The 9,798-nt window shown below is 29.9% G+C and overlaps 1 long non-coding RNA gene across 1 annotated transcript; it reads left to right on the plus strand.

Moving 5' to 3' along the window:
- The first annotated feature begins 849 nt into the window (after nucleotides 1–849).
- On the plus strand, nucleotides 850–2,733 carry LOC102667404 (uncharacterized). The gene is made up of 2 exons (XR_417363.4): nucleotides 850–1,276; nucleotides 2,063–2,733. It is a non-coding gene; the product is annotated as an uncharacterized lncRNA (long non-coding RNA).
- The last annotated feature ends 7,065 nt before the right edge of the window (nucleotides 2,734–9,798 follow it).

A 9,798-nucleotide genomic window follows, 5' to 3' on the forward strand; every position in this document is an offset into this window, starting at 1 on the left:
ACGTACCTTATATTATTAAACAAGTTTTCCTTGAAATTTTGTAGGAAAAAAAGTTGGTACGTAATTGATTCATGCTTCATATATATTAAGGTGTCTATATTTGATCAAGTCTTGTTTCTGTAAACTTCCTAGGCAAACCCTAAATGGTATTTATGTAATTAATATTGTATTATGAACCAGCTAGGACATGGAATGTCGGATTACGTCAAATTTGCTTTAAAGATATGGAAAAGAAAAAGTTAAAAGTAAATTAAGACATAACTACTTTGCCTAGTGGTGCCGCATGATACCCGGTCATTTGCTAATTAATGCTATTGCTAAGCTTTTTTTGCATACCCTACCTACAAGAATTTCTCCACTATAAGAAGGTGATCTGGCTTCTTAGTTGTGGCATGTGGGTTACAGTAACTTTATTAGAACTAAATAATTCTGTGTTGGAGATAAAAACAAGATTTATATTACTCATACTTTTTTTTACATTATTTTTTATAATTTGCATTTTTTTTCTCTCTATTTCATTATTTATCTCATATTATATATATATATATATATATTATCTCTTCCCTTTTTTATTTTCTTTTTTATATTGTAAAAAAATTTGTATGTATTTAAAATACATTTTATACTTTATTCATTTACAGAAAAAATTTAAATGCTCTGTTTGGATTAGAAATAAAATTAATAATTAAAAATAAGAAGAATATAATTTCTCTTAATTTTTTTGAATAAAGTAAAAATAAAGAAATAAATTATATAAAATATTTTTTATTGGTTGAAAAGTTAAATTTAACTGAAATAAATTTAAACCTATTACTATATTATTTTATTAGCATGTAATTGTTTATTATTTTTATATTATAATATTTTTTTAATAAATTAAAACAATAAAAAACAAATTTACATTTTTTCTCTCCTAATTTGATGCCTCGTTAGGAAAGAAATTATAATATACGTTAGATCTACAACATCATTTTTTTTTTTTTGAGAATTACAACATCATTATCTTTACTTCCTAATATTCCTTTAAAACATACAAAAGAAGAATGCATGGAGCAACCCTTGTCGAGAACACAAGCAGAATCCAAAAGGCTTCTAAGCTTGGTGATGAGAGCGATCTTTGCGATTTGAGCTATTAGTGGAGATCTCCATGCGGCGCATTGGTGGCGACGACGCATGAGGATGTCGACGAAAAAGAGCGGCGTGGGCATGAGGATTGTCGATGGGAAAGGTGTGAACGACGAAGAAAAGATCAAACCATCGCGAGCTGACGAAAGAGGTGACAATTTTATCTTCGAACACATCTTTTGGGTGAGATATTTGCCTAATGTTTTACAAAATTCTAATGGAAGGCATAAATGTCATTTTGTTTTAATCTCGCAGTACTATGGTTGTATATGTCTTACTTCCTCAGGTCTCCACCCTAGAAAATCGCCTATATTTTAGAACTTGTCTTGAATAATGACTATAGAATCCATAATCTTTTATTTTAACTATACATAAGTACATATGAATTTAGAATTAATACAAAGGTCTTTTTGTATAGATTCATAATAGATAGATAATGTTTGTCTCGATCACGATGTGAAATGGATATAGGAAAAAAAAAGAAGATAAAAATCACTGTGAAATATCAATTGCTAAAAAAAAATCACATTGTATCCTAAAAAAATATTATTAATATTATAATAATACCTCCGAACCATAAAAAGTTGTTACTTGCCAATTGATTTCACTGTAAAACATTAATTCAATTTAATTAGTTTCTTTCATAATTTTCCCCTTCTCCCACAATCACACTCATCATTTGTACTACACAAAGTTACTATTTTTCCTATATGTTCACATTTGATCATAATTATAAAGATTGAACCAATAATGGACTCAATCCTGAACTATTGGATCAATAATTGAATCAGTTGAATTGATCACTAATTGAATTGTGTGACTCAATCTCTATTAAAAAAAATAAAAAATTTCATACCTTGCCGTAAATAAATATATATTACAATAAACTTGTAGTATTTAAATATATAAACTGCATCTATTTATGAAATAATTACAGATGACTTAGCTGTAGTAGATCTTCTAAGGGAGCTCAAGGAGACATGTTCAAATCAGGAAGGATCAGTTTTTGTAATTTTTTTCTTAAGGCAAGCATTTTCCTCAGCACATGTTGTACAACCACCTTGAGCAGCGTGGAAGCAGCTTGTTATTATTCCATAAAGTTGGCAAATTAAAAAATTGTTTGATTTGCCCGAATTAGATTGTAGCGGTTTCAGCGACTTTGACCAGGTCGAAAGCATGCTCGATTTGAAAACAGACTTGACCCATAGATCGGTATGTCCGAGCCGGCTTTTAAACCTATGCGTGCGACATTGGGGAGAAAAGGATCTAAATGACGACTTAGAGGATAAGAATAACAATGAAGAGGAATAGGTTCTGATTACTAATTGTTGCTTGTTGAAATACTTGGTGATGTGTGAAGGCCTTCACGATACTTTGATGGATGACATATATCTAGGAGGTGTGGTCGACGACCTTGACGCATATGCATGTACATGTTGACGCCGGAGAAGTGGTGGTAGTAAGGAGGATGATGGGCTCCAAGGCCTTAGAAGCGGAGGATCTCAAAATTAATGATATTTTTAATTATAAAAATTTGAATTATGCCCACTTGATCATAATCCTTTAATAACTTCAAATTATGAAAAAACAGGTTGTTAGTGATAGTAATTTTAGATCTATTTCCTATTTGGTTGTTGTGAGAATCATATATGTTTTAAGGAATGATTAAATCACCACGACTTAGTAGTCTCTATCCTTTTTCAAAAGTAAAGTTGGTGATTTTCTTTAACATTTTCTTAAAAAAAATATATATTTTTAGTTAAAATTATTCAAGCAAATTTTTCTAGTAAACTGCACAATTTTAATTTTCCCATTACATCCAGGAAATATGTAGGTCTATGGAAACATCTTTGTAGAGTTGAAAAATATTTTCATAATTATTTTTCTAAAAATTATTCTGATAAATAAAAATTAGTAAAGAAATTAATTAATAAAATATTTAAAAAGTATATTCAATAGAGTTATTTTGTTAAACGAGTATTTCTAAACAATATTAAATTTTTTTTATTGAATTCAAACATAGAAGTCTTTGTAATACATAATTTTGAAAACAGGGGAATTGAGGCTCTACTAGGGTTTTCTAAGTAAGTCCTAGGGTTTTACATGGCGGCTCTGATCTATCCTTGGGGATTTCTTGAGCCTTCTTCTCCGTCATGTTCATGTCCCTCATCACCGGTTCCACCCCCTCGTTGTTCTTTCACTCGGGCTCTCAACAATGCTTTGGAGAGAAAATTCTTAATATATTAATAACAAATTATATTTTTAGATTTCCGATAAAAAAAAATTATGTTGTGATATAAAGTTATTTTTAATGATTGATCATTTCTAAAAAATATATAGAAATATACTTTAAAAATAAAGATAAAATGAAAATATATAAAATTTAATATATGAAATCAAGATCAGGCATGTGACTCAATACCAATTAAAACTCCTAAAAGCGATCTCATATAAGAATAACTCCTAAAAAAAGCTATTTTTGAAGAATAATTCCTTAAAGTGCAATTTCAAGATACGGATTAAAATTTATAATATAGGAATATGTATTTTAAAAGGCCTTAGATGATATATTTTTAAAAGAAACTAAAAGATTAATACAGTAGTATAAGATTTTATTGTCGTGAGAGAATAATGTCTATTTATTTAGCAGAATAACACGTGTGTATATTCACGGATCAACAACAACAATTATGTAGCAACATCACTGAGAATAATCTCCGACGACCCCCAATGAGTTAGAGAACAACGTGTTTAGGGCGAACCCAAGATTTCAAGACTCTGGGTCAATTTTAAATATAATATTTTACTTAGTAAATATATAATTCTTAAATTTTATGTAAATATTTATAATTATATTTTAAAAAATAAAAAATTACAGGATAAAAAATTATTGACACAGAAGATAAACTAAGGGGGCATTTTTTCCCCACATATTTAATTATATTCTCGAGAATAATATTCTTGGGAATACTATTAGTATGAATGTTATTCCCAACAAAGATGTTTAGTAAATACTTCTAATTCCTAGGAATGTTTTAAATTTTATTTTAATTTAAAAACAAAAATATTAAATAAATATATGACTAAATTATAACGTTGGTCTTCTTAATTTCTTAAATCCATGATTTTAGTCATCTTAAATTTTAATTGTAATATTTGGTTCTCTAATTTTATAAATTGGTCATTTTGATCATCTTAATAGATTATTAACAAATAATTCTAAATAGTTGAGTTATTAAGTTAATTATAAATTAAATAAAATCACTAATTATTTAAAAATTTAATAAAAATTATTATTAATAATAATTATTCACAACACCGTGTTATCCTCTTTTCTGTAAACACCTCTTCCACTTTCATTTTTTTTGTACGCACACAAATCCATTGACAACAACAGCGTATTAGGGTTAATAATCTTTTATTAAAGTTTTTAATGATTAATATTTTTTTATTTAATTTATAATTAATTTAATATCTTTAATAATGATAATTATTAGTTAATAATTTATCAGGGGGACCAAAATCGTTAATTTATAAAACTAAGAGGATCAAGTGTTACAATTAAAAATTAAGAGGATCAAAATCATAAATTTAAAAAATTAGGAAGACCAAAATTATAATTTAACTTAAATATATAAATGAGCTAGAACGAGAGGGAAGTGAGAAATAATTTTAAACATTCTCCAGCAATATAATGTAAGATTCCCACATCTTTACATGGGAATAAGAAGATTAAGAAATATGTTTAATATGAAATTTTGGGAATAAATTATGCCTAAAAATATTTTTTGATTACCTTCTAATAAACACACACATATATATATATATATATATATATATATATATATATATATATATATATATATATATATATTCTCATATCCATATAACAAATATCCCTTAAACATATTTTTTTAAAAGACCTAAAATTAGAAATGTCAATTATGAGTTTCACACATGTGGAAGGATAATATTTATTTTATTTAGCGGGTCTACCACATCCACTGATCCGTTAGTAGGATTAGTCTTGAACCCGGTCTAGAACAATAAAAAAATAGTATTTTAGCACATATGCTATTATAGGATAAATATTTATTTTTATATAACTAAAATTTACAATAAAAAATTAGTTTTGATATATTAATTATATTGTAATTGAAATTTCTAATAAATACATATCTTAATCATATAAATTATATTTTTTATTTATGATAAATAATTTATATTATGATACATGGTTATTTTCAACTAGTGACAATTTCTTCTAAAGCAATATTGAAATTCAATTTTGAAATAAAGATGAAAATGAAAGATTGAAAGAAATAATTAAAAAAATCAATTATATGGATAAAGAAAAAGAAGAGTGATTTTGAGATATTTTTTGGTGGAAAAAATGGGAGAGACCCTAACAAAGACTAAAAATTGCAAAGAAACACGGTTGGTAGTCGAGAAAGAAATGTATATTTAGAATTAATAAAAAAATTAAAATTAAATTAAATGCTAAATATATGAGATTAGGATAAGGCATGTGGCTCAATCGATCAAAATGAAAATAACTCCTAACAACATTATCATAATATCAACTATGAAAAATTCTTAAAACGTTTTCAATTGAGAATCTTTTTCAAAAACACTCTTATTCAAGACGAATGATTTAGATTTATAATATACGAATAAAAATTGTTTGCCTTTACCGTTTCTATTTAAGAGAAACCATTACATGCTCCAAGATAATGTAATCTCTATTAATTCCCGCGTAACATGATGTTAATTTTTTTAAAATTAAAAAATATTTTTATATCTCACATAGTGGTTAGCCAAAATCTACATAATCTCATTCCATGTTGGTTGAATCTACGTGTAGGTGGCACTATTTCGGATAATAGGAATACTGATCTGGCTGAAAGATACTATCAATGTAGACTTGAACCAAGTAGAAAGATTTAATTTGGGTTGGAAATTATGAAACAACTATACATATGCCAGCCCACATGTGGAACTAACCCTGCAGTGCCATCACAAGCCCACACGATCTTAAATAACCGTCATCAAGTGTCATATCTCATTCTCCATGGATTCAAGTCTACAGAAAAGGGACCTTAAAAAATAAGTCAACGGAAAAGGATAGCTAGTGACAAAAATGGAACCTATAACTAGTGCTGAGCAAAAGGAGGTTATTATCGGGGTATTATTTCTTAGTTGTTGGGTCTTAAGATTTATATTTAACCTTTAAATCCACCAATTTTGCATGCAAATCAGAGTGGTAGTTGAGATGAGATCACTATCTGAGATTTGTTTCACTTTTCTTTCTATATCTTTTGTGGCGGCTCGAATTTCGCTCCTCAAAAACTAATTATTCAGCTCTTATCTCCAACCCTAGTTGCTGATCAAATCAAAAACTATAAATATATATCATGCACTTACGTAACCCTCATCGTTAGCAAATTAGTAAAAACCCTATTTCAATTATACGTTATTCCCTAGCACGTACAGATAATTATTTTGTACTAAAAACATTAATTGTGTTTCCTTAACTTGATATTCTTGAAGTTCTTCTTGTTTTGTGTTGAGAAAAAATTGTTTAATTTGATTTTTTTGGCACGGAAGAATGGCTAGGAGGAGTGTGGATATGGTTTCTCCTAGTAGAGCACAGGGTCCGCACACTACTACAAAAACATTAATTTACGACGCACCTTCTACATCGGTGTTGAGAATCCGTCGTTGTTGCTTTATCGGTGACATTTTTGTAATTACCATGTTCTTCAACAACGACGGTGGTAGAAAATACTGTTTTTGAAGGCTGCTTTCCCCTTTTTCCACCATGATTTTTGAAGGCACCGTCTTAATCGTTGATCGTGATTAATTTAGTCACGTGAAACCAGCTGGCTAGCTATCTTGCTCAGTCACGACTGCTTTCCCCTTGCTCAGTCACTACTTGGTCAGTGTCTCCATTGTAGCTAGCTATCTTCTATGCCGCGTGGCTCCCTCATCGAGCATCTTCGACTGTTGTTCACTTATCGTGGTCATTTTTGCAGCTAGGTCAGTGTCTCATTTCCCCTATTTCATTCTTACATTACAAAACCTTAAAGTATTTAAATCTATAGGAAGCAAGTGGATGGGGAGAGTCAACGATTGTTGCAACAGCAAAGCAGCATGTTGAGTCCACTATTCATTAGCTTAGCAACATTTTCAATCAGCTAGCAACACTTCTTCCCCAACAACGAGAGATTGCCATCAGGTTTATATATATATATATATATATATATATATATATATATATATATATATATATATACACACACACACACACACACACACACATTGTTATTGTTCATTGTTTCTGTATTCCAATATGATATTCAAGGTATGTTACAATGTGATTAAAGATTCTCTATGCAACATGCATAAAGATGAAGATTCTTGTCTCTCACTCACTTTCTTCGATTCTTGCCAAAAAAATTGTACTTGTAACTTTTTCTTTTTTTTTTTAAAAAAAATGTCTATGTGCAGTTTAGGAGATATATGTCTGTGTTCTTTTTTTAGTAGTGACCGCATGAAATTTGTATAAATTAAATGAAGTTTCTGGCATGGCCCCCACCACCCTAAATAATCCAGTGTCAACAAGATCATATTACACTTTCTTTTTCATGGATCCAGAAGGTGGGACTCGTGTTATCTACAATAACTTGTTACGTTGATTCTTAACAAAGTTGTCTAAGATAGCACCCCATATGCCATGTCTCTCATTTGGTCTCATGACTCCTATCTGATGTCCCTCATTTAAAAATAATTTAAGTACCCAATTAATGGTTTCAAGCATATCCTTTCACCTATATATATTCATGGCTGAAAGCATTAAGGACCAACACAAATCATTCACATCATAAAGAGTTCAAAATTTAAAATTCTCAAGACTTCTCTTAAATCATTCACATCATAAAGAGTTCAAAATTTAAAATTCTCAACAACACAAGGATCGAGCTTCTCTATACTTTATGTTGATTAATTATTTTCAATCTCCACTCCTCTCTGTATGAGCCAAGTTGAATTTTGTTAAAATATTAGAATTTCTTCTGATAAATTTCAAATTAGTAATAGAACACACATGATTTCTAAGAAGGTACGTAAATATAGCAAAAGTATTTTCCATTGGACCAAGGACAAATAAAGTTATTTGGGAGAAACAAAATGTATTCTAATAATTATTATACATATCAAATTAAAAATTTGAGCTGCAAGGACCTAAACACACGATGCACCTTCCCTGCCAAAGCAGGTGCAAAATAAAATTGGACTTAATGTGAAGGTTTATTTTCTTCTTTGAATAGACATGGCCTACTCCTGTGACAAAAGTTTCCTGTTTTACGATTGGAAAATAGTATCGCTCGTAATCACTAACCCTATATGGGAAGAAGTGAAGGAACCAATGTATTTTCCAAAACTTCTGTCTATTAGATAAACTTAAACTATGGCCATACCATGCAAGAAGCATACGTCGAAACTGAGTGGATCGGAGTTCTTAATTTATGTCCACCAATATTTGCGATCTCTTTCTATTTTTGTTGTGAATTTTGGGGCAATACCATGGTAGTAATAACTCCATGGCAATACCATTGTAAGTTAAATTTGGTAATGATACTATGTGTTATATGTTAAACCATATCGAGATTTGACAAAGGCAAAAAGTAATTAAACAATGCCCTGTGTTGCATTAATTCTCATTCAAGAAACAGGTTTCAACTTCTATCTGTGTCTCCATTAACACGATTTACAGGTTATTCAAGTGAGAGGTGACTGTTAGGAACTCATCCTCCCTGCACGGTATTGTGAGACCACCCATTGGATGGTCGTACCCGAATTCTTCCTCCAATTGATTCAACAAATCTTGAAAAGGAAGGTTGCTTCAAGTATCATATGGGGATAACAAACCGCCTCATTTTGTCTCCAACATAGACTGCAAGGTAGCCCTTTGGTTAGGCATTTGCCCAGGGGACAGAGCTTGCTTGTTGCAGCTGAGGTTGTTATTTTCTTTTTTTGCATTGTTATTCCTGTTTTCTCCTTGTTTTTTTCTTTTTCCGGGCTTCAGTAATACTTATCTGCTTTAAAGGAGTTGATCTCCTAGAAGTTGTATAATGACCCGCCTTGTCGCTACGATCACCACTCTAATAACTCAAGAAATTAAATTCTTTTTCTTTCTTTTATGAAAACTCCATTAGTTTTACTTATGAAAATCATATATATATATATATATATATATATATATATATATATATATATGTCCCCAAACACGCATCAATGTTTAACCGAATACGTGAATATTAATATAGTAGTTCAGTACACATCATACACATAATGAAGATTAAACCAGTTCGTAGATATAATTAAATATGTGATTTACATCCTTAATCCAGCAAAAGAAATCATGAACCACTATGGAGGAGTTGATTAACAAAACACAACTCTCTCCCCAAAATAATCCCAACGTCATCACGTCGGCTTGGCGACTCCTCAACAGAATCTCATCCCTGCACCCTACTGCTGTCATTCTACTCCCACGAACAAGGTTCACGATCATCACAAATATCAACCACACGATACAAAATTGCAAGGGTGAGTTCATTATAAAAAGAACCAATGTAAGATCCAAATAATCACAATTAGCAAGAAAACATA

Source organism: Glycine max, chromosome 13 (genome assembly GCF_000004515.6).
Source record: "Glycine max cultivar Williams 82 chromosome 13, Glycine_max_v4.0, whole genome shotgun sequence".
NCBI classification, from domain to species: Eukaryota; Viridiplantae; Streptophyta; class Magnoliopsida; order Fabales; family Fabaceae; genus Glycine; species Glycine max.